The 25,644-nt window shown below is 46.0% G+C and overlaps 1 long non-coding RNA gene across 1 annotated transcript; it reads left to right on the top strand.

Moving 5' to 3' along the window:
- The first annotated feature begins 9,651 nt into the window (after positions 1-9,651).
- LOC116569274 lies at positions 9,652-23,377 on the top strand. The gene is made up of 3 exons (XR_004276946.1): positions 9,652-9,737; positions 21,160-21,481; positions 22,065-23,377. It is a non-coding gene; the product is annotated as an uncharacterized LOC116569274 (long non-coding RNA).
- The last annotated feature ends 2,267 nt before the right edge of the window (positions 23,378-25,644 follow it).

Raw genomic sequence — 25,644 nt, 5'->3', positions numbered from 1 at the left:
CCACTGCCCCTCAAACACCCTTCAGTTTGTTCTCTATAGTTAAGAGTCTGTTATGATTTTCCTCCCTCTCTCTCTCTTATTTTCCTTCCCTTCCCCTATGTTCATCTGTTTTGTTTCTTAAATCCCACATTTGAATAAAATCATATATTTGTCTTTCTCTGACTGACTTATGAAATTGAAAGTTTTGATTCAATATTTGTTTTATTTTCTTCCTTTATAAAATACATGTGAGGCATGAGATTGTTATATATAAATTTGCTTAGATAATTTTCTTGTTCCTTTTTGTGAACACATAATTTTTATGATTATATATGTTAATGATAAAAACTAAATATTACTCATAATACTGAAAACTAGAACTAATTAGTGTTGACATTTTTTAAATAGAATTATTGTTTTCTCCCTCCTTTCTCTTCTTCCTTCCTTTCTTTCTTTCTTTCTCTCATTCCTTCCCCTTTAAATAATGCAAACTATAATTATAGTATACATATTCTTATGATCTTCTTTTGACCTGCCCATATAAGTTGTACATATTCTCCTTTAAGATTTAATGGCTACGTAGTATTTCACTGTATAATTTATTACTGAATTCATTATATCATTTATTACCAGATTTTAGCAATAATTCCTATTGACGTATTCATTTATTTTCTTAGAATAAAGTTCTGGTGAACTGATGATTGAAATTAATGATATGCACATGCTTTGGGCCTTTTTAGAAAAAAAAAAAACACTTCATTGCCTATAGTTGATATACAGAAAGTTATACATATTGAATCCATACAACTTCTGATTAATTACCTTTCCCGGACACTTCCTTTGCTGAGGGTGGGGTGGAGTGCGGGAGGGCAAAGGGAACAGGCAGTGTCCTGAAATCTTGCCAGGCAATCACCACAGGGTTATACACTTCCCCTGGAGGTACAACTTGCTCTGGGGTTGGGGTTGGTCTGTAAGTGCTCCTCAGGGGTAGATTTCTTTGAGGCACATGGACGGAGAAATAAAAACTTGTTCTATTTTCATTTCCTCTCTCAACTTTCCCTAATTCTTTCCTTCCGTTCCCTCCCCAGCCTGGGTCTGAAGCATGGGAGTGGCAGGTGGGAATCCCAGAATCCCAGGTCCCTTTCCCCATTTCAACCGGAGTCTAACAAACTGAGATGACCTGTCTGCAAATCTGGGATAACTAGGAACCATTGCCCTCTACTGTTTGCAGTGCTGTGAGAATTTAAATCCGAATCAAAACCCAGCTCCCAGCCCCAAAGAGTGCCTTCCCTGTGAGTTTTCCTGCAGAGGGCTCCTAGAGCTCTGCTGGACAGTGCAGGGTTGAGCTGCAAAGTGTTCCTACTAATTAGGAGAATTCAGCATTTGGGGAAGGAGTATGAGAACAATGAGGTACAGCCAGAGAGAAGGTGGGGAATCTAGAAGGATGACTTGAGAAACATCCTTGAAAAGATAAATTATATGAAACAGAAAAGTGACAGCAGAATATAGAATTAAGGGAAAGATAATCATCTGGAGAACATTTGCAGACTTCTGAAACACACCTAGGAGTGCCCAGAAGCTCTGTGTGAGCTCCTTTGAGACTCAAATCAGCCCTGAAGCATGGAGAGTTAGATGGGCCTGCCCAGGCCACACAGCTGCCACACGGGGACACAGGCAGGACAGCGGACTCAGAGACCCTGCCCCTGATAGCTGTTCTAGGCTCCAGCCAAGGACAACTCCCTGGGCCACAGGATGAGGAATCATATTTGAGCTCCAGCCTGTCTTCCTGGCTTGGGGACTATCTGGAAGATTTTTAAAAAATCCATTATATTTTCCTCTTTTTTGGGGAAGAGGAGCTACTGGTTATGCTTTGTTACTGTCTCATTTGTTCCCAGCTACAATTTTATCAGGTTGACAGGACAAGTATCATTATTTTCCTTATTTAACTGAATGGACTGAGGCCCAGAACAGGCTAGCAACTTGGCTTAGGTAGCAGCTAAATGGTGAGACAACTAAGATGGGGGCCAGAGGGTTAGTTTTTGTGCCATCTGCCATCTGGGACCCTTGGAATGGTCTGACACCCAGCAAGAGGCCGAGTAAAGGGTTTGGTCAGCAAAGGGGCTTCATCCCAATCCCTCACTTATGAAGGCCAACAGCATCGAGTACACAAAGTGGGCAGGACTTTACTCCTTCATCTTGTGCCGTTTTAAAAAATGTGCAGGAGGTAGTATGTAAGCTTTGGGCCAAGGAAGGGTTATTCACTGTTCAAGGCCTGCCTACTCATCACCCATGAACCACGGTCCCAGCTCGGTAATTCTAAGGCCCTCCAGCTGTGTGCCTTCCCTCAGGCTCCCTCTCCTTGGAATTCTGGGGTTCTTCCTGGAGTTGTAAACAACCCATGAAGGCTCCTGCCTTCCGTTTGAACCTTGGAACCTCCCTCCAGCACTTCTCTTTCAGGCCACCAGGGGTCACCATAGTCCACATAGAATTCTTCAGGTTGGGGCTGTCCAGGTGCCTTAGGCAGAGTTTGGGATTACACACAGTAATCCCAGTGAGGGGCGCCTGGGTGGCTCAGTGGGTTAAGACGCTGCCTTCGGCTCGGGTCATGACCTCAGGGTCTTGGGATCGAGTCCCCCATCGGGCTCTCTGCTCAGCAGGGAGCCTGCTTCCTCCTCTCTCTCTCTGCCTGCCTCTCTGCCTACTTGTGATGTCTCTCTGTCAAATAAATAAATAAAACCTTAAAAAAAAAAAAGTAATCCCAGTGAGGGGAGGGCGGGGCGGGGCGGGGCGAGGCGGGGGGGTAGGGTGGGGTGGGGGGTAGGGTGGGGTGGGGGGCAGGGTGGGGGGCAGGGTGGGGGGCTAGGGTGGGACGGGGGTGGGGGGGCGGGGCGGGGTAGGGGGGTGGGATGGGGGTGTGTCAGGCTGGCTGAGGCCATTCTCATGTTCTCATGTTACAGGGCAAAATTTCCCTCCATTCCTTCCCTGTGGATCCTGTCAGCTCATAACGGGTAGGACAATAGTGTGTTTTGGCCTTTGAGAGCTCATTTTCTTCAAACCTTGCTTACTTTTTTTTTTTTTAACATTTGTCCAGGGGTTCATACTGATAGTACAATACTTGTCCTCGAATTCTGTTCCCGTGGCTAAGAAGTGAAGGCAATAGTGGTGATGTTTCTTAGGGGCTTCACATAATGGGTCAAACCATTCTCTTGACACAACCTTGAGCTGCTGGGACAAATGCAGCAGCTTTGCTCTATGGGTTCAAATCCCACTTCAACTACCTCCTTACTGGTGGTGGGAAACTCAGGCAATTCCTTAAACCTCTCTGAGACATACTGTGCTGGGTTGAAACTCATGTTCACCTGGAACCTGAGAATGTGACCTTATTTGGAAATAAGGTCTGTGCAGATTTCATGAGTTAAGACAAGTTTGTACTGAATTTGGGTGCGTCCTAAGTCAGTCCAATGACTGATGTCCTTATAAGAAGAGGAGAGGTCACAGGGGGACTGGCACACTGAAAAGAGGGCCCTGTGAAGACCGAGGCAGAGACTGGAGTCATGTCCAAAAGCCAAGGATTGCCAGGGGTTGGTAGAAACCACCCAGAGAGAGAAAGAGGCAAGAAGGACTTTTTCCTACAGCCTTTAGAGGGAGCATGACCCTGCTGACACCCTGATTTTGGACTTTTGGCTCCCAAACTATAAGAAAATAAATTTCTGTTGTTTTAACTCATTCAGTTTGTGGTAATTTGTTACAGCAGCCTAGGAAACTAATACACTCAACTTCCTCACATGCAAAACAGGGATAATATCACCTCAGGGGGTGCTGTGAATTAAATAATACAGTGTTTTATGAATGGCTGTGCAGTCACTCTGACAGCCAGAGTGGTATGCCTCCTTTTTGCCAGGCATATAGCAAGCCCTTAAAATGTTAAGTTTTCACTTGAGCAGATTCTTTGCTTTTCAGGGATTTCATGATTGACAGCCTCCTGATCCTTTGGAAGCCCTTCCATCTCATTTCAGATCACCTTCCTTTTTGTTCTTCACCCCGTTAGCAAACCCTCCAAGCCAACACCCTCCATGGCAGCAGTAGGGCGCTGTGGGGACCCCTTTGTTGTTTTCTCCATGCTCCTTCATGACTTCTTCCTATCTGCTTGGCCTTCCTAGCTACCTTCTCAAGTGGCACCAGTTTGCTGGACACAAGCGTAGTGTGGTCAATGGCCACTGTATTATACTTTTGCTTGTGAGGCTGGAGAGGCCCCTGAGAGGGCCAGGCACCTTTAGCGAGGGCCTGATGTCCTGTCCCAGAGCCACCTCACAGCAGCTGAAGGGCTAGGGCAATCCTGAGAGTTCTTCTGCACTCCATTCCCACTGTGTCTTGTCAACCACATCTGAAACGAATCACAACATTTCAGCCACAGCTTAATCCCCCTCACAGATTCCCACGCTTGTTCCCTCAGAGCAAAACCCAGTTGCAATAACTACTTCTAAATAGTCTCGGCCTCTGCGGCCAGCTCCCGTCTCTGGCACTGGGCAGCAGGTGGACCCCTTGTCCACTTCATGTCTTCTGTTTCCCAACAGGCGGAGCCAAGCCACATAGGATAGGATAGAGGTGATTCAAGCCCAGAGCCTTTCCTTCAGGTTATCAAGGATCAGTATCAAGGGTGTCTGAAATGGTTAATTGATAACCAAACTCATCAGTTCACCGAACATTTATTCTGCACTATCCATGTGCTAGGCAGAGTGCTGTATATGGAATTTTAAAATAAGTGAGGCTTTCTTCTGCTGCTTTCGTGGTAAGACAACCAAGTCAGCCTCCATCCATCCCATTTCTGCACAAAAAGGTCCAGGAGCTGCAATTGCAGGAACTCTACAGATTACAAGATAATTCTACCCCTGATCTTCTGTAAAATACCAGAAACTTCTTGACGTACCCAAGAGGTATTGTTCTTATCCATTTTATCTTAAGTGGTTTTTTAAATATGTCTGCAACTGGTGCACCTAGGTGGCTTGGTCGGTTAAGTCTCTGACTCTTGATTTTGGCTCACATCATGATCTCAGGGTCATGGGATCAAGCCCTGCACTGGGCACCATGCTCAGCAGGGAGTCTGCTGGAAGACTCTCTCTCCCTCTCCTTCTACCCCTCCCCCATGCATTTGCTCTCTAGATAAATAAATAAATCAATAAGTCTCAATTTTGAGGTGGAGTCAATGACTCCTCTTGTATCTTCACCAGCTCAGACTGCTATAACAAAATACCATCAACTGGGGCTTAAACAATGCTTATTTTTCATAGTTCTGGAGACTGAATCTGAGTTCAAGGTGCCGATGTAGTTAGGTTCTGGTGAGTGTCTTCTTCCTGGCTTATAGATTCTTGTTGTGTCTTCACTTGGCAAAGAGAGAGAGGGAGCAAGCTCTCTGTGTCTCTATAAGGGTCCCACCCTCAGACCTCATCAACTGGGATTATCTTCCAAAGACCCCATCTCCAAATATCATCACAGTAGGGAGTTGGGCTTTACCATATGAATTTTTAGGGTGACACAAGTCAGTCTACAACACCATGAGCTTGGGCCTTTGTGACTGCCTTGATAACAAAATGTGACAATGTGGCATCACATCCAAGGCTGATGTCTAAAAGGTTCTACAACTTGTGATGGTTTCTCTGGGATGCTTACTTTTGGAACCCAGCCACTGGGCTGTGAGGAAGCCACATGGAAAGTCTTCATGTAGATGTTCCACCAACAGCGCACACAGATCCAGGTTGACAGCCAGCACCAACCACCAGACAATACATGAGGAGGCCTTAGAGGACTCTGGCCTCAGTCACTGTCTTTCCGTAACCACATGAAAGCATCCAAGTAAGGAGCATCTAGCTGAGGCCCGTCAACCCCCGGAACCAAGAGTGGCAATTAGATGGGTACTGTGGTTTACGCCACACAGCCATGGATACCCAGAACAGCACCTCATTGGCTATTTGACCATTGTTGCTCTTCAGAAGAAGGCTGACTCCAGTGTGCACAGTCCTGGAGCCCCTGTCCACTAGGCTACATTAGAACAAAGGGCCACAGTTTGGTGCCTACCCTCACCATACACACATTTAGCCCAGCCACGTAGACAGATACTGAAGCTTTTGCCTACAGAAGTGATTCTCAGCCAAGAGCTGCATATTAGAATCACCTGGGGAGATTTTTATGACTTCCTTACACCCAGGCTATTGCCCAGACCAATTAAACCAGAATCTTTGGGAGAAGTAGTCCAGGAATCAATATCTGCTTAAGTTTCCCAGGTGATCTTAATGTGTAGCCATGGACAGAGGCAGTGAGCACCTAGGCCAACTTGGAGCAGGGTGGGCGGTGCCAGCATGCGTCATCATGGAGCGTAATGACACCGGTCCTTCTGTGCCCTGGGGGAGCGATGTTACTCTCTCTGGGAAAATAGGGATAAATGTACCCTTCTCTATTTCACTTTCAGTGACATATAACATTCCTGGCCTGGATTATTGTCTTACCTAATGCCTTTCCCTTCTTGTCTCTTCATCTTTCTCGTCCCTTCTCATAGCAGGGCTCAGAGTCCGAGTTCCTTCTTGAAGTGTTTCCAGTCATTCCAGGCATATGGATTTTCATTTTCTGCTGAATAAATCACCCCCAAACTCAGCAGGTTAAAACCACAATGAACATTTATTATTTCTTATCATTTTGTGGGTCAGTAGCTGAGAGGTGGCTTAGCTGGGTGCTCTGACTTGGAGCCTCTCATGAATAGTTGGTATGTCAGGAAGGACTAACACTTGAAGATTTCACTAGGGTTGGGGGGTTCACTTCCAAGAAGTAGCTGGGGAGTAGCTAGGAGTCAATGTTAGATGTTGTCAGGAGGCCTGGGTTTCTTTCCGTGTGAACTTCTCCATAGGGTTGCTTAAGCGTCCTTGTGGTGCGAGGTGTCAGAGCAGTGATCCAGAGAGAGGGAGGAGAAAAGCTGTGATATCTTTTATGACCTAGCTTTGAACCACATATCATAATTGTTGCAATATCCTATTGGTCACACAGCTCAGGTGTCTACTCATTGTAGAAGAAGAATCCACAGGGCATGACTGTCTGATGGTTTGAATCTCTGGGGGTCAGTCTAGAAGCTGGCTGTCACGACAGGCCTCAATCACCTCTTCTTCCCACACTGTTCCAGCGGTTCTCAAATCTGGATGGTCTATAAAATCATCTGAGAGACTTCTAAAAGTAAAGATTCTCAGATGCCACCTGAGATGTTTTGATTCATTCAGGCCTAGAATCTGTAATTTTAGTCTCCCAAAGCAATTCTGGTGATCACAATAGAAATGGACAGTTTATTCCATTTGGGCACTTAGTTCCTGATCCAGGTAGGATAGACTCTTTTAGATTTTGTCCCCATGGGCCACCTCACATAAGGTGGGGGGGGACCTCTAATACCATAAAGGAGCCCTCCTGTTAGTTCAGAAACTGCTGTTTTGTACCTTTCTCCTCTTCTTGGCTACTCCTTCATCCCCTGGCCCCCCTCATTCTTGTCCCCACCAGACCAGTTGTCCACCTGGCCATGTTGATGGATTCAGATCTTTAACTTAGCCCCTTGTCCTTGGAAGAGGATGTTTCCAAGACTGAAAAATAGCCTTATGACCTCCCACAACTGTGTATGGCCATTGAACATGGGAGTGAGTGGGTGGGGAAGTGGGAGGGATTTTGAGTAAGCCTAACTTTTTTCATCTCAAAAATAAAAGTTTCACTGGTCATCTGGGAAGTTCCTTATTTTTGTTTGTTTTTGAATTTCATTTAACTTTTAGTTAGTGAACATACAGTGCAATGTTGGTTTCAGGAGTAGAATTCAATTATTCTCCACTTACATACAACACCCAGGACTCATCATGAGTGCCTCCTTACTGCCCATCCCCCACTAGCCCGTCCCCACCCACCTCCATCCACCAGCCCTCAGTTTGTTCTTTACCATTGAGTCTCTTAGAGTTTGTTTCCCTCTCTTCCCATATATTCACCTGTTTTTTTCCCTTAAATTCCACACACGAGTGAAATCATATGGCATTTGTCTTTCTCTGACTTATTTCACTTAACATAATACATTCTAGCTCCGTCTCCATCATTGCAAATGGCAAGATTTCATTCTTTTAGGTGGCCAAGTAACATTCCATTGTGTGTATACACACAACATCTCCTTTATCCATTGATCAGCCGATGGACATTGGGCTCTCTCCCTAGTTTGGCTATTGTTGATAATGCTGCTTCAAGCACTGGGGAGCACGTACCCCTTTGCATCTGTATTTTTGTATCTTTTGTGTAAATACCTGGTAGTAGAAGTGCTGGATCCTAGGGCAGTTCTATTTTTAGCTTTTTGAGGGACCTCCATACTGTTCCCCGGAGCAGCCACACTAGTTTCCATTCCCACCAACAGTGCGAGAGGGTTCCCGTTTCTCCACGTCCTTGCCAACACCTGTTGTTTCTTATTTTCTTTGCATGCATTTTGGCAGGTATGAGATGGTATCTCCTTGTGGTTTTGATTTGTGTTACCCTGATGATGAGTTGAGCATCTTTTCATGTATCTGTTAGCCATTGGGATGTCTTCTCTAAAAGTATATTCATGTCTCTGGGAAGTTCCTTATGTATGCTGGACACTCTTGGTTTGAGCACCAACAAGTCATGAAATAACTTTCAGGGGAAGGGCGAGGGCAAAGGGATTCTAGAAGTGTGGTAGGATGACTGAGCCCTTTTGGGATTTATGGTTATAAAAGAGAAGAAAGGCTGTAACACTAATCTTTGCTGCTCAGCCCCTCTCCCTGACAGGAAGCAATAGTCCCACTGAGGCAGAAAACCTGCCTGTATTCTAAGAACCTAGGAAGAAAGCAACAGGATGGGAAACCCAGGCTGAATATCCAGGACAGATGGCCCCCATGGTATAAGAACAAATGGGGGCATTTCTGTCACTGCTGTTTGGAAGCAGGCAGAAAAGCAGCCAGGAATTTTCCAAGGGCTGCAGCATTTCCCTTCATCAGGAAAACAGCTACTCAGCCACGTGCCTCTTTCCACACTAAGCACTGGGGAGGAAACAGTAAGCACGGCCAACAGGGCTGTGCCTTCACTAAGGCCATTTTCCACACACTTGTCCAGTGTAGCTGCTCTGCTAAACAATTATTTCTGCAGAAAGATCTTGATGGCGGCCTAGCCTCTGACACAACTAAGGCATTTGGAATAGGAAGGCCAATTTCACTCTCTACCGTCTTGACATATTCCAGACTTTAAGGCTAGTTGACTAGATGGGCCGTGAGGCAGGACTTTGCCCAACACTTAATTTTCCTCAAGGTTGTGCCAGCAGACTTGAGTTCCTCAAGGAGGAAATGGAGCTCCTGGCCATAAAGTCTGCCCTTCAGGTCTGCCGGCCACATGCAGCAGGCATCTGACCAGCCATGGGCGCTTCCAGCAGCTGCTGCCTCTAACTGCCAGCCAGTAGCCGAGACATAGGCCCTGTCCTTTTAGCATGTGGAGTTCAAGATGAACTGAGGTGTCATCTCAAGTTTTGTCCAGAAAACCACAGGGTCAGATGGGTGTCGTGTGTACCAGAGATCTTGGGACTTAGCTATCCAGGGAGTTTCACAATCTCTGTCTTAGTCAGCTCAGGACACCATGAAAAAATGCCACAGAGGCCGGGAGGAAGGCTCAGGGCTTAGACAACAGAAATTTATTTCTCACGGTTCTGGAGGCTGGCAAGTTCAAGCTCAAGGTGGAACAGGATTTAGTTTCCGGTAAGAACTCTTTTCCTGCCTTACAGAGAGCTGTCTTCTCATTGTGTCTCACATGGAAGAGAGAAAGAGAAGAGAGAGACAGAGATCTCTTCTGTTTTCTTCTCTTTTACAAGGACACTAGTTCTAACAGACCAGGGTTTTACCCTTAACGTTAATGTAACCCTAATTAGTTCCTTAAGGCTCTATTCCTAATCAGCTACATGAGGTTTGGGTTTTAACATATGAATTTGAAGGGGGCACAATTCAGTTTGTAGTTGTCTTATAACCTTGCCTGGACATGATGAGTCCCTTTCAGAGTCCCAAACAGACTGTGTCCAGAACGTCTGGTGGCTCTACCAGATAACCCAGTGATGCTGGAAACAAAAATGGGCAGTAGAAGTAGTTGATAGGTGTTTGTACACATCAAAGTATGAGTTTCTGACTCTGGGCTCCATGGGGCCAACCCTGCTCATTAAAAAATATGTATATATTTAAAATATTTTTGTTTATTCATTTTAGAGAGAGAGAGAGAGAAGGAAAGAGAGAGAGAGAGCACAATGCAAGGGGAAGAGCAGGCAGAGGGATGGGGAGAAGCAGGCTCCCTGCTCAGGGGCTCGATCCCAGGAACCTGGGATCCTGACCTGAGCCGAACGTAGATGCTTAACCAACCGAGCCCCCAGGTGCCCCCCAGCCCTCCTTGCTTTGGTTCTCTGGATTTCTGGGATCACACATCAGTGTGGGCATGTTCTGCTATTCAGTTCCATGCCTGGGAACCACGGGTTGGGGTTCTTCGTCCCGAGCTTATGCCCTTTTGGAGGGCAGCAGCTGTCTTGCCGCTTTATTTGTGCTTTTCTGGCCTTCCTGAAACCATGGCACGATTTCAGACATCTGATGTGTCCAAGGTAAGGCGGCCACCTCTTACTGGGCTCGGCTCAGATCCGGCAGGGAGTCGTGTTTCTCAAAGGCACAGCTGCCTGCTACTTTCCCGGAGTCACTGTGACATGAGCACTGGGGAAGGGGCAGGAGATCTGTTGCTAATGTACATCCCAATTTCAGGTACAGGCTCAGTGGATATCCCTCTGTTGAAGCTGGGGCTAGTTAGAGAAGTCCAAGTGGAGTCTGCTTAGAAAGAACAAGGGACTTTACTGACTCTTAGAACTAAGAATTAAGCATGTTTCTTCCCAGTAACAGGATTCTGGTTCTCAACCCTTGCTGTCAGGAGTCAGTTTCTCTCTATCACTCAGCTCTGCTTTGCTCTGGGAGTCATCTCGGGGAAAGACAACTTCCAGATGACCCAGGCTTTCATGATTCCTACAACTAACAATCTGATAAGGAAAGAGAATGTTTTTTCTCCTAATGTCCTCACCCCTCTCCGTGAATACTCTGGTTGGTTTTGTTGAGTCATATCTTACCCCTTAACCCATCAGAGTCTAGAGGGATGGGGCACACCAGTAGGCCAGCCTTGTGATGAAGGAGGCTGCAGTCCTCAGCCTTCAGCCCTGACGAGACTATATTGAGTGCAGAAGTTTCCATGAGCAAAGCATGTGTGACAAACGAAAGTGTAAATACATCTGCTGTTTAATGTCTCCACTGCACACACTTGAGGTGGACGTTTAGCTGGGATGTGATGACACATCAGAGGGCAGCAGGAACTGTACCTGCTACTCTCAGGACAATGGGATCACTTGGCTCCCCACTGCAAATTTCATGTATAGATACCCTCCTGATGCCTCCATTTAGAAAACACTGCAGCTTGGTTTTCATCCTTTGTACATCATACTTCTAGCACTTATGCTGCCTTTGGGCTGTGAGGGGCATTATCTTGAATGATGGACACACAGGAAACCTGACTTCCCACATGTTAGTCCCTCCCTATATGGGCTACTTGTTGGCCATAATCTTACAGTGCTAATAGTGTTTTGGCTCAGCACAAAGTGGCCTTTTGCCAACACATTTCTCCTTTTTTGGGCAAGTCTCCCTTGATTTGTCCTTTTCTTTTCATAGTTACCTATTTTCCAGCATGTCCCCCCATCTCCTTCTCAGATTCTGCCCCACCCAGCAAAGGGAGGCCAGGTAAGGAATTGGGGTTGGGGGTGGGCATGGATGGCAGCGATGATAGCTTGTTTTCTTTGAAATCTTGTCCCTGGTTTCATGAAGCTTGAGGAAAGATTTTTGAATTTTAAATATATTTTGCTCATTAGATGAAAACCCACCCCTCTCCCCCAGTATTCATTATCCTCCAAAAGAGGGATAGCGTAATATATGAGTAGTATTTGTAGAATTAATTTGAAGACTATTTGCTCCAAGGCAATCATGGGAATGTCTCAATATCAGATTACTAAGTGACTTTCTCAGAATCATGGTGGGAAAGGAGCAGACGTTTTGTGGTCAATCAGTGATGCAATGACAGTGATGCAGGACAATGCATAGGGCTCATGGAGGTCAGCCTGAGACAGAGTCAGGGGACAGTCCTAATCTGCCAGAGATGGGGGTGTTTAGTCCAGGAGCTAATGTTTGGGAGCCTGGATCATCCTGATTGTGGGACTGAAATATGTGACAATACGGGGATGAATGCAGGTCCCTGTGTTGACTGTTCAGCTTCTAGAGAGAGGAGTGGCATCTAGTAGGCCCAGCAGCACAAGGGTCTTAGGAGGGTCAAGGCCAGCACAGAGCTGGCATGGAGGTCTGGACTGGGCTTGACAATGAGACAAGACCCTGGGGGAACCTTCAGGAACACTTGGGCACATTTTAAAGCACATTAATATCTAAAAAGAAATATCCCTGTGATGTAGGCCAGACACATCCGACCATCTCATGTTGACCATTCCCTGGTTTTCCCTGTTGACTCCTTCCACTCTGGCATTCGACCATTTATTTTCTGGCACCCAAACTGTGACTTTTCTTCCTAAACTCTAGTTCAGTCTTTCCCAAACGTCGTTAGTAGTCTGCTCTAGAGAAAGTATTTAGTCAAACTTCTGTGGGTATTCAGGTGCCAGAGAGCGAACACAGAGTCTCAGGTGCCAATCAGAGAGTGACGCTTTGGGTGCTGCCATCTGTCCGTCATAGAAGTTATCACCGCACCGCTGGGAGCAAGTGTTTCCTAAGGGTTTGCATGAAGACCACACAAATGAAAATAAGCAGTGGCCATCTGCTACAGCAAGGCGGTTGGCGACCATCACTTGCTTTTGGCATGAACTCAGAAGAGGACTGGGAAAGCTTTGTGGTGGAAAGAAACAGGAGGCTCAGGTGCGCCCTGACTGGAGACTGTTGTCATGACAAAGCTGGAGACGGATGTAGAAGGAGGATGGTCTACGTGATTGGTTAGGAGTACTTATTTGACTTTCTTTGCGTTGGTCCTGAGTTGGAAATAGGAACAAAAACTAATGAAGCTGTCCGTTATTAATCGAGTTCTGGCCATCTGGGGCCAGTTGTTACAGAAGTTCTTGTTTGGTTTCCTGGATTGTTGCTACAGAGTGCCGCCTGAGTGCTTCCAGGTCCGACTTCCAGCAGCCGGGCTTCCTGAGCTGGTTACTGTAGGTATGGGGTTGCTGCAGGTTGTGGGCTAGAGCTCTATTTTCACATGTGGTCTGGCCGCTGTCTGTTCGTGTATTCATTCTCTCAAGTGCTTGGATATCGTAATAGACTTCTAAAGAGTAGCTATACTGTTACTGTCGTCTGCACTGAGGATGTCCACATCGTTCACCTAGATGGTTTCAGAGCTCGGTTTTGTTTCAGTCAGTGGCTTCTCTAAAGCATGCATGCCCTAGGGCCATTTTCGTATCTGGCTAACTGGCTTTGTGGCCTGTCCTTGTGGAGGGAGCTTGGCCCAAGCTTTGACACATCAGTGTGGTCAGAGCCATGGGTGCGAACAGTTGAATAGGGCTCCTTTCCTAGAAGAGCTCCTTTCCTTTCCAGGTTCCACAAATGATTTTTATCATGTTCTGTGCTTTGTGTTCAAATTCTCTAATATTATAAACTTCTCTAGGCCAGCATGTCTTCTGTCAGGCCTGCTTCCTTCTGAATTCCTTACTCACCTCTCCCCCTTCATTTCTCAATTTCTTTATCTCCTTTTCTCTTCCTTCCTCATTTCCTTTGGTACTTTCACTTGAACTCCAGTTTTTTATTATTTTCTGGTTCTTCTATTTCCTCAGTCTCAGAGCTTCCAAAATGTTTCCAGACTAGAAAATTACATTAGTTTTCTTATTGCTGCTGTAACAAATTCCTATAAACTTAGTGGCTTAAAACAACACAAATTTATTATCCCACAGTCCTGGAGGTCAGATGTTTCACCGAGCGGATATCAAGGATATCAAGGTGTCATTGTGTTTCTTCTGGAGGCTCTAGGGGAGAACCCTTTTCCTTGCATTTTCCACTCTCTAGAGGCCACCTGTGTTCCTGGCCTCACAGCCCCTTCCTCTGTCTTCCCTTCAATCCAGCAGTCCTTCCCTTCAATCTGTCTCTTTCTCTGACTTCTGTTTCTGTTGTCATACCTTCTTCTCTGATTCCGATACTTAAGCCTCCTTCTGAGGACAAGTACGTTGAGGCCACCTAGATAATCCAGAGTAATCTCCCCACCTTAATATCCTTAAATCAATTTAATCACATCTGTGAAGTCCTTTTGCCGTAACATAATCACTGGTTCTGGGGATTAGGACATAGAATCTGTTAGGCTGAATTGTATTCTTCCAGAATTCACATGTTGAAGTCCTAACCCTCAGTACCTCAGACTGTGACTGTGACTGGGGACGGTATCTTTAAAGAGATGATTAAGTTAACATAAGGTCACTAGGTTGGGGCCTAATTCAAGATAACCGACATCCTTATCAGAAGAGCAAACTTGGACACAGACATACACAGAAGGAAGGTGATATAAGGGTACAGGAAGAAGACAGCTGTCCGCAGCCAAGGAGAGAGGTCCCAGGAGAAACCAAGCCGCCAACACCTTGATTGGAGACTTTCAGCCTGGAGAATCATGAGAAAATAAGTGTCTGTTGAACCTAGCCAGTCTTTTGCAATTTCTGTGTCATAGTCTGTGTTATGGCAACCCTAGAAAACTAATACAACATCTTGGGGGATATTATTCTGTTGACCACAGGAGTGATGGTCTAAAGTTGGTCTAACTTTCGTGTATTTTGGGAGCAGTAATACTTCTCCTTATACTTGTGAGACATAAGAGATCAGAGGCCTACATGCACTGACGTGTTTGCATGAGCTGAGATATTTCTATAAGCCTCTTACTATTTGAAAGGCTCTGAATTTGAAACGTGACATGGACCTCTTCCGAAGATAGTTGGGAGCCAGTAGGCAATTTTTTTGGCAAGAGCAGACTGGAGCTGAATTAGGATTTGGAACACTGATAGTCTGTCTACACCAAAGAGAAGCTCTCCTGACAGAGACAAGAAACCGGATCCAACTACAGACAGTGGTAGAGAGGTCACTGCCGGATGTTCCCGTGGCGTATGGACATGGGCCTCCGGGGTGCAGGCCATAAGGACTCTACAGTCTCAAAGGCATTTACAAACCATCACGAAGTCGACTAAATACATGGGCTTTTTATAATTGTCATAATTGTAGAAATAATTGTAGAAATCCTACCCACTCTTGGTGATAGACTCCTGCCCTCTTGCTGTGGAGGGAGGGGTGGGGCTGAGGGTGAGGCTTCCTCCCCCCCCCCCCACTCACCATTGTGGCCACATGGTGTTAGAGGTGACTGGGAAGAGATAATGTGGAAGAAAAGAAATTGTGTAACAGTATCACAGAAACAGTGCTGCAATTATCTCATGTGTTTCTCCTCCATGAGGTCACAGCAGCATGAGGGCAGTGGTTGTGTTTGGGTTGACTATCACTGCATGACGACCTAGCACTGTGTATGGCACATAGTAGGCCCTGAACATATTACTTAATAAATTAATTAAATAATGGGATTAACTAATCAATTCCAGATGGAAGGGACTTTGGAGAATGAGATGAAGCTGACTTAGCATTTGTACATTACTTTGTAATTTCTGAAAGACTTTCATGTTCATTTTCTCATTTGATGCAAGCCTGTGAGGTTGCTGGTGTTTGGAGGACTCTGACAATGATGGTCCCATTCGGGGAGGCACAGGTATGTGCCCACGAGCATGTGATCAATGGCAGGATTGGGCCTGGAAAGCACTGCTCTGACCTGTCCCATTGTGTTCAGCTGCCTACCTTCCTCGATAAAGAAAGTAAGGTCTACAGAGGTAGAATGATCTTCCCAGGGTCACACAGCTAGCTCACATGAAACTCAAAGTCATGGTGAAAATCTATCAGGTAAAAACAAGTTTTCTTCAGTTACTTGCCTCCATTTTAAAAAATTCTGATCCAAGGCAGATTCCTTTGCCACTGTGTAACCACACTTTCCCTACCAGGATACTCCTTTAGAGTAAGTGAAAAGAATTTGAATTTGGGGATCTTTGTTTATGTGACTATTGAAAGGTCATCACTTTTACTTGCTTTCCTCATATTCTCTTAGGAATAATCTGTATGTGTTTTGTAAGGACAATTTGGCATGCCCTTTCCTGTCTTTTCCAGTATATTTGAAATGAGAAAAAATAATTCCAGTCTGGAAATGGCTTATACAGAAACGCCTAGAGCTGGGCGTACTTGGTATGAATCTGTGCCTGGCCTGTGGGAACTGAGGGGGCAAAACTGATCGTGGCTTCCCAGCGCCTGAGGGGTAGTCGGCCCTCGAGATACAGTTATTCCCTGGGTCCTTAAAGATTTCCTCATGGTTTAATGCCCTTACACTGGAAAAAAGTCAACATCTGCATATTTTCTCTTGTTACTGGGCAACACTCAGTACCTCAGTGTTTGAGTGAGACAAACAGAGCATTTTATTGTCCTGAGAGGGCAGCTGGAATACTAAGACAAAAAAGAAAAAAATTAGCCTGTTCAGAGTCACCTTCTGTCTGAATCATCCTACTAAGTTATTTCATTAAAAGGGATTCTTATTTTCATAAAGTTCTGTCTAGTTATCTTATAGGTGACTGTTGTGTTAAGCAGGACTATTTACTCCGATTCTTTAGAAACAGGTAAAAAAATAACTGTAGGTTTAAAAAATAATTTATTACTCATCCTTGTGTAATAAACACATCCTTTACTTGGGTTAAATATCAGAAATATTTCTTTCCTTTTAGATAGCCTCTCCTGTTTGCAATATTTTCAAATAGAATACATTCTAAGAGACAGAGTGTACTTCTAACAATGAGATATCTTCATCCCATGTACCTGTGACAAACTGTTGCTTAAAATATTTCCTTCTCCTCCTGTTGAAGGATTATGGAAACCCACCAAAGCACAGCTCAGATGAGGGAATATGACTGACTTTCCCTAATGAGGAGTAAGCAAAAAGCTTGTTGATGACCGTCACCAGCAGTAAGAGTCTCACGTTTTGGTTAACATAGTCTGCACACCTGCCAGCGAAAAAATTAAAGAGCGCCTCAACGGAACAGCCATGCCTTTGGGGAGGGGAGTGGACACTGGGTCTCAGGGCTTCTTACTTCCCAGGAGTCGGACCGCAGGGAAGCCTGTGAGCATGCCCGTGACAGGTGCTCAGGAATTCACCTCCTTCCGTCTCCTTCGTCACACGCTGCTCTCCAGTCTCCTATAAAGTTGAAAAGCCATAGTAAAGTTTGTGACACGCTATTGACCTGAAGGGTATGGTGGCTCGGGGAGTCTTATTGCCTCTTTAGCAGGCTGTGGAAGGGTCTGGGTCCCTGGTCTTGGCAAGAGCGTGCAACTGATGCCACGCTGTCCAGAACGCAGGAACCCGGGAGCACTGAGAGACCCTGGACCCGGCTGGGACTCTGCTCTGGAACAGACCACTGAGGCCCAGGAGCGGGAAGTCATTCGTGTAACGTCAGGAAGTCAATTGGCAGAAGGGCTGGGGCTGGAATTTAGCTGCTTCATTTCCGAGTTAGCACTCTGAAAATACCGCACCGGCATTTCTGAATCTCAACAGCCACGGAGCGGGGGCCTCCGCCTGCTACGGTGTCCGTGCCACACGTCACCAGCAGAGGGCACCATTAACCTGCGGGTGTTTCCAAGAATTTTGGTATCTAGTGCAGACATTATAAGGAATGCACGAATACTTGATAAAATATAATATGGGGATATTGCATTCATAGATTTTTAAGTATAGACACCGAGTGTTTGAAGGCATAGGATTTTATAAAAGGATACAAAACATCACAATTTGCCCTAAACCTGGAGATAGACCCCTCTATGACACGTGGACGTTCACTGAAACGCTGGATTTAGGGAAGTATCCGCATTGGCGGAGCAACTCAGAAGCCACTGAGCATGTCTGTCCCGATGTCATCCAGGCACTGCCATGTGCACTGAGATACAACAGGTGGGAAAATTGGATTTGTTCCCTCTTTCAGACGAACTCATCCCTCCGCCATCCCCACGTTCAAACAAATAACTCTTCACGGTGCAGGGTTCCCGGGGCAGCCCAGCAGGCGGATGGGGCACCACTCTGCCCGGCACATGCCAGGTGTCCGACCTGGTGGCAGTAAGGCCTCCTCCCAAGACCGTCCCGGGAATGAAACGAGGCCCTGTAGGAAAGCCATCAGGCGTGGTACCCGATGTGCAGTACGCAGGAGGGGAGAGCACCTGTTCCCAGGTGAGGGCCTGCGGAGTCAGGCTGGATTGGAGGCAGCCGGTGGTCTGCGATGTTTGACCACCAGGAACCCCAGTAGGGCAATGGGCTTCGGAGTCAGGATGAAAGCGGAGACCCGGTGCTTGGAACGTGGGAAAGTGGTGAGCGTGGCTTTGTCCTTGGACTCAGGAGGGCCTTTATCAGAAGAGGGACTAGAACCGCACCATGAATAAGGCCGGAATTCGGTGGTCAGAGGCGTGGCTCCACCGGCTGTGGCCGTGCCCCCTAGACTCTGCGTCAGTGCGCGCGCGCGCCTGTGCGTGTATGTGCGCGCGCACGTACGTGCCTGTGCGTGCGCGTGCGCGCTGGCAAGCTCCGCACCATGTGCGATTGTGCCAAGGGGTTGCGGTGGGAAAGGCGATTTTCACGGCTGAGCGCTCTGTGTTCACCCTGGGTCTTGGACTCGCAGGCGGTGCAGGCAGTCAAGCCAACGCTTCTAATTCCAAATGGGTATTAGAAGTTGCCTCTGGAGACTCCTGCCCGAGCGTAGGTTCTGTTCAAATGAACCCCCTTCCCTTCTCTCCCCATCGTCCTCTGCCTGCGCTTTCCCTCTTCCTTCTCTTCCTCCCTCCTGCCCGTCCCCTGCCTCTCCCCTCTGCCCACTCGCCTTTCCTTCATGCCTCCACGGGTTAGAGATGGTGTCAGTGACATTTCAGCTCTAACAGGGGGTCCCTGTGGAAGCGGCGATGGCAGAAGCGGCAGGCGCTGTAGGCAGAACCGGGTGGAAGAATGGCGATGGAATGAGGCGGAGTGGCGGGGGTGGTCGTTGCAAATCCAGCGACTTGCAGAGCTGGCTGCTGGTTTTTTATTGATTTTTTTAGGGGGAGCAGAGGTAGGAGGAAGTTATAATGTGTCGTTTCTATACGCAGTAGATGTGCATGTGAACCTCAGGAAAGGGGAAGTGACTGGAGAGACACATGTGGATGTTTTCCATATGGAAGTTATAAATTAAGTGTGGATCAAATCTCTGAGGTGTTAAAAAAAAAAAAAAAAAAGAAGAAGCCGAGAGGGGGCTTGGATTGAAAATTGAGATAAGTTCCCTTGAGGGCCCAAGAGGAGACTGAGAAGCCCGAGGAGAAGGCAGCAAAGAGGCCAGGGAGACCCGTGTGGGATGCACTAGGCAGTGGGGAAGGAGACTGTCCGGGATTTGGCGGGGGCGGGGGGGCAGTTCCCACTCTTTGGAGCTCAGGTGCCCAGTGCTGATAAGCTGCCATCATTACCAGGTACAGGGCTTTGGAGGCTGAAGGTGGGGGCAAAAGCAGCCTCTTCTCTGCTGAAATTACCGACAAGTCACCACGTGTCAACACTGAGGACAAGTGAGGTGGAGTGCGGATGAGCTGAACTAATCGCTGAACCAATGTGACTAAAGCAATGAGACGGAAGGGCAGAGGGACCTGCCTGCTTTCACTGAGTGCCATTTCCCTTTCAGCCTCAGTCACTCTGAGGAAGTTACAATTAAATCCATTTTGTAGAGGAGACTGAGCTATATGTGTCCCAGATCGCAGAACTAGAAATGGTAGAACCAGTTTCTAGCTGAGTTGAATGACTCCCAAATTGAAATTCCTTCGGCAGGGCCCAGCTGCCTTCCAAACGCTGCATGCCCCCTGCAGTGGACTGTCCCTTGTTCAATGAGCCAGTTTCTCTGTGGCCGTGCCCAGCTGCCCACTTAACACAGTTATTCAATAGACGGTTTTCAGTCCTTATCTTCCATGACATCCAGCTGGTATCTGACCCGGACTGTGTCCTTGAAACTCCTCTCCCTCAATTTCTGCAAAACCACTCAACTATTTCTTTGCATTACCTTTCCCCAACTTCTTTTTCACTGTCTACCCCTTTAATCGCTAGTGCTCTCCAGGGTTATGTTCTTGGATATCTTCTTTAACTTTACTCCGGGAAACACAGACTAAAGACTTTGGGGGTCAGGGAGGGAATGTAAATGAGAACAGCCACTGAATGTAAGATCTTGGCATGCCCAGCTCCTGTGAGGTTCAGGAAGGTGCTATAGAGATATGTGGTCGAAGTGAGGGGTAGTGAGGAACGTGGGGAGTAGGGTCTGTGAGAAGCGAACAAGCAATGTCCAAAAGGAGCTTAGGCAAAAAGCGACTGGGAAAATGTAGAGTCAGAAGAAAATTAGCCTTGAGGAAATTAGTAGGATGTTTGGAAGTAAAAGAACTTGAAGTCTGATGGTCAGTTTAGGCCAATCAGATACCAAAGGTTAGGAGATCATTCTTTGCATTGTGCCCTTTAGACAAAAGCTCTGAGCAATAAATAGGCAAGTAGACTCCATTTACAACAACCATCTGAGCAAGCCGCTGGGTCATTCTGAGGTTAGTATTCGAACTGGCAGCAAAGCGGGGGATGTGAACCAAAGTTGGGACACTGTGTCACGGTGGAGATGGGTAATGAGGACAGGCAACACTGAATGGGTACCAAAGGGCATTGTTAGCAAAGGCGGAGTGGCTTCCACTGATAAATGAGAAATTCCATTCATCTTTTCATTTGAAAAAATTTAGTTTTGGGGCACCTGAGTGGCTCAGTTGGTTAAGCATCTGACTCTTGATTTTGGCTCAGGTCATGATCTCAGGGTCGTGAGATGGAGCCCCACTTTGGTCTCCACACTCAGGGCAGAGTCTGCTTGGGATTGTGTTTCTCTTTCCTCACCCTTTATCCCTCCCTCTATCCCTCCCTTCTCCTCAAATAAATAAATAAATAAATAGTCTTTTAAAAAATTTAAGGAGTCTCCATTGTCCTTACTAGGAGAACATGGCACTCATCTAGGAACACCAGCTTTTGAAAAGAACGCTTAGGGAATGTGGTGACCCTAACATGCCATTAGTCCGACCGCAGTGAGATATACAGGAAGGACTGCAAATTGGAGTGCAAAGTCACCTTTTCAAATGCATGAGGTCACTTGGAGATTTGAAGCTGGGGTTGGAAACCTCTCCTGGTAACTACAGAAGTGGAATGGAGAGGGAGTTGGGAGGAATCCCAAAACTATGGATCCTTCTCTGAGTCTCCTTCGTCTCATTTCCACCAGCTTCTCAGAGCAACCTTGCTTCTTCACTATTATCATTATCAGGTAAGCAGCTGAAAGACGTCCCGCCCAGCCCATGTGTCCTTGTGGTTTCTCCTACACCTGCCCCTGACCTTCTTTACTATTCTCAAAGCAAATACAATCCCAGGGATCACATACCACTCCACCACCTCTCTGGCCAACTCTTAGGAGAAGGGTATTTCAGTCTAATTTTCAGCCAAAAGCAGCCCCCAGAATTCTGAAATTGCTAGATGTATGTTGGTACATGTAAACTAACAGGTCCCCTCAGACAGACTTCAGACCCTCAGCAGCTCCAAGACTCTCCAAGCTCATTCAGATTCATTGTGAGGTTTCCATGGCTCCTCTCCTGACACTTCTCTCCCTGCACACTTGGGGTAAACATCATTAGCTAATCAAGGTATTCTTTCCACGGTGCCTCAGACCCCTGGTAGGCAGTTGCTTTCAGCTGATGGAAACTGGAACTTGAACTGAGCAGATTTACCTGCTGAGGCTCAGATCTTTCTAGCCTGGCACTTACAACATCCTGTGTTCTTACTTTGCTATTAATTGATTTGGGGCTTCACCCCGCTAACTCTGTATCTTTTCTCATCTTGTTATTTCTGCCTAGGATGGTCTCCCCACCACATAACAATTCCTCAAGCCAAGACCCCATCTATTCAGACTCGAGGTTGTTTTGATGCCAGATGAGAAACACAAAGTCATGCTTCCTTTTCTTCCAGTAGAAAACTAGTGAGTATCCATGAAAGACAAAAACAGCTCTGTAGAAGGACAGCAAAAGAGCCATACCCAAATTTCGGGGGAGACTTTGACATCACTGTCCTTGGCAACCAACTCTAGTTCTGAATTCTGCATACCTGCTTTCTTAATCAGTATAGGAGAGAGGAAGGCAGAGAACATGGGGACTCACACTGTCTTCTGCCTGTAGCTCTAGGTAGAATGGCTGCATTCACCAGGACACCAGGAAGTTAACTCCCTCTGATGTGTTAAAAGTCCACGTCTAAAAACAAAACGTCCCCCAACACACATGTGGATGGTGTGATGGGCTGGAGACATCCTCCATACCTTGTTTTCATACTGTGTGACCAGGCCAAGAGAGACCTCTCCATTCCAGGATGGACGAATGAATCTTTCCCTTCACGGGTCAATTTCCCCTGCAAGAAAACAGACAAACTCTGGTATTTTAAGCAGCTATGCCTCAAGGCACCCTGATTACATACCTCAGAAAAAGCAAGACATAGAAATTCCAGTCCTTCTCCCGAACAGACCCAACTCCACACCACATTAACAAGGCATGGATACCTACGGAAGAATTTGTAGATATTCAGAGGATTTGCATTGCAAACCCCTATTACAAAATCCTTACATTTTTTTTCTTTTTCCCTGAATTCTTTCTTGGAGTCAGCAGCCTTGCTTTCCACCTAAAAGTCAGTGCATCTGGGCTTTTCCGGCAAGGCTGGCTTCAGCCCTGTCTTTCCAGACCCTGCACACTATCTCTTCCCTAATATAGAACAAATTCCCATTTGTATCTTCACATTCACTCCTTTGGTGATCTAACAAGATTCTCCTTGGAATTTACTCCCATGCTAGAGGCTGTTGGTGGTATACAATATCTGCTTTCCCACTTTCCTACAATAAGTGAGTTCAAGAGTTTTATCTGGGCACAGAATAGACTCCATTCCCCAGTGTCCCCATTACAGCAAGGTGTAGTTATGTGAGAACATGGCACCAATGGCGTGTAAGTGAAGCATGGACACAGCTTCTGAGACATGTTCTTAAGAGCAAGAGGCACAGTCCTTTCCTGCCTTCATCTCCTTTTTGCCTGGAATGTGGTTATTTTGGCTGGGATTAGAATAGCCATCTTGCATTAAGAGGTGGGAGTTTTGTGCTAAAGATGGCAGGGCAACCAAAGAGAAAAAAACATGGCCCTAATGGATGAATAAAATTTTATTTAAATTTTAAAAATTCTAAGTTTTCTTTATTATATTTTTTCTACAAGCATTACATTTATAATCAGAAACAAACTAAAATTCCATCATTTGAGGCCTATTTATAGTTTTACTTTCTCTATTAAGACTTCAATTTTTTTTTTTAAATAATTTTTAAAAATTTTTTATAAACATATAATGTATTATTACCCCCAGGGGTACAGGTCTGTGAATCACCAGGTTTACACACCTCACAGCACTCACCATAGCACATACCCTCCCCAATGTCCATAACCCCACCACCCTCTCCCTACCCGCCTCCGCCCGGCGACCCTCAGTTTGTTTTGTGACATTAAGAATCTCTTATGGTTTAAGACTTTAATTATTTTCTAATATCAGATAAAATAAATAAAATAATTGACAATTTGATTCTTAAAATATTCCACTCTTTCAGTAAAAAAAGTAAAAAAAGGATATTGGAATACTGGTAGCAGAGGTCAGATTTGGACCCCTGATTTTTTTCTCTATAGATGCTCAAATCTTCAGCTGAGACTCACATTTGCCTTGCCCTACTATCCTGCAAAATTTCAGAACTCTGAGGCTTCCCTTAACTAGGACACAGGAGGAAAAAACAAAAGGATGATTAGGACACATGCAAAGGGTGTTGCTAGCAGAGGAGGAAGTAGTCAATTCTTTCCCATATTCCTGAATTTAGGGAAGGTCATCAAATGTTTTGTCTAGGGCAAAGGGGGTTGATGGGTCTTTTACTCATTCCTGATAAAATAGGCGAAAACAGTGAGCAAGGTAAGTGCGTTGCTTCCTCAACCCCAGGCCCAGCCCCTTGGTTGGGGCTCCTTGCACACACCGGAGAGGTGGGGCTATACGCCTCCAAATTCTGAGGCCTGAAGCATTTGAAGTCCTCTGGAGGGAGTGATGGCCAGGCTTTCGGATGGTGTGGGCTAGCCTCCTGTTTTTACAATCTGCAAGCTCCTATTACTTAGTGGGATGTGTAGATCCCTTTGCCTACTCCTCCTCTCTTAACCTTAAACTCAGGTCAGGAATAAAGAGAGCAGTTGTGCAACAAGGCTTGATGGTAAAACCAGAGGAAAATCCTCTTAACTATGCCAACTTTTCCTCTTCTAGTATTCTGAAATTCAGAGATTCAAAGTCTCAACAAATAGAATTAAGCCTCCGTTATAAAAAATCTGCAAGATTCTGGTTCTCTGGATCTTCTCAAAATTTTTCCCCTAATGAGTTTCCATTCGCAAAACCATCTCTCTTTTCATGCTCTCAAATTAAATGATAAATATTAGGTAATGTACAGACTATTGTACTAGCAGGCGGGGAAAGACTTAGCTGCCTGCAGAAGCTCATAACCCAAGGTGAGATGGGGAATCTAAAGGTGGAAAGTTACCCATGCAAGAGTCAATGGGATATGGATATGGGAAAGATTGGTTTGGCAGTGGGGAGGAGGATGTATGTACCAGCCTTATGAAAAAGGGGGGGCATGAGCTAAATCCTACAGGATGGTTGGGGAGAAAGGTCATTCCAGGCAGAGCAAAAGCTTCTGGAGACAGTGAGCCAAGCAGGGATTGGTGTATGAGGCAGCAGGCGGGTGGGGTTGTGATGGTGGACATTGTTGTGCTAAATCTAGAAATCAGACAGAGGGTACTTTCTAGAGACCTTTGGACACGTAAGCAGTATTCTGGTTGCAAAGGACAGTTCTGTCCTTTCATAATTTTGGAAGATAAATATGATAGGTAAGTCTCTGTGCATCAGAAGAGAGAGCAAAACACACAGACCATTTAGTAGTGAAAATATCCACATGGTGTCAGTGATATGAGAAGAGAACGCAAGCGAAAGACACATGGGAGGGAGGAGTTAAGATGATGGGGGTTTAGGGGAACCCGAAGCTTGCCTTTTCCTTCAAACACAGCTAGAAAATATCAAATTATTTTGAAAACCCAAGGAATTGATCTGAGAAGCTACACAACCAGAGGTAGGATAATTGCTGTATCATAGAAGGTAGGAGCTGTGGAGGTATCTGATATGGAGGAGGAAAGAGCTGCACGTACTATGGAAGTGAGGGAGTCCTCTCATGGAGAAGGGAGTGGGAGAGAGGGAGAGAGAAAGAATGAGTAAGAACCCACCCAGGGTATTCCACAAGGAAAGCTCTTCCCAAAATCACTGACTAGGAGAAGGAGAGGGGCTGGCTCTCTCAGGTCTTTATAAGCAGTGGAGCTCAAAGTCTGAAGGTTTGGA

This window comes from Mustela erminea, chromosome 11, assembly GCF_009829155.1.
Source record: "Mustela erminea isolate mMusErm1 chromosome 11, mMusErm1.Pri, whole genome shotgun sequence".
NCBI classification, from domain to species: Eukaryota; Metazoa; Chordata; class Mammalia; order Carnivora; family Mustelidae; genus Mustela; species Mustela erminea.
Note: the sequence above shows the minus strand (reverse complement) of the source record. Positions and strands in the feature narration are given on the sequence as shown.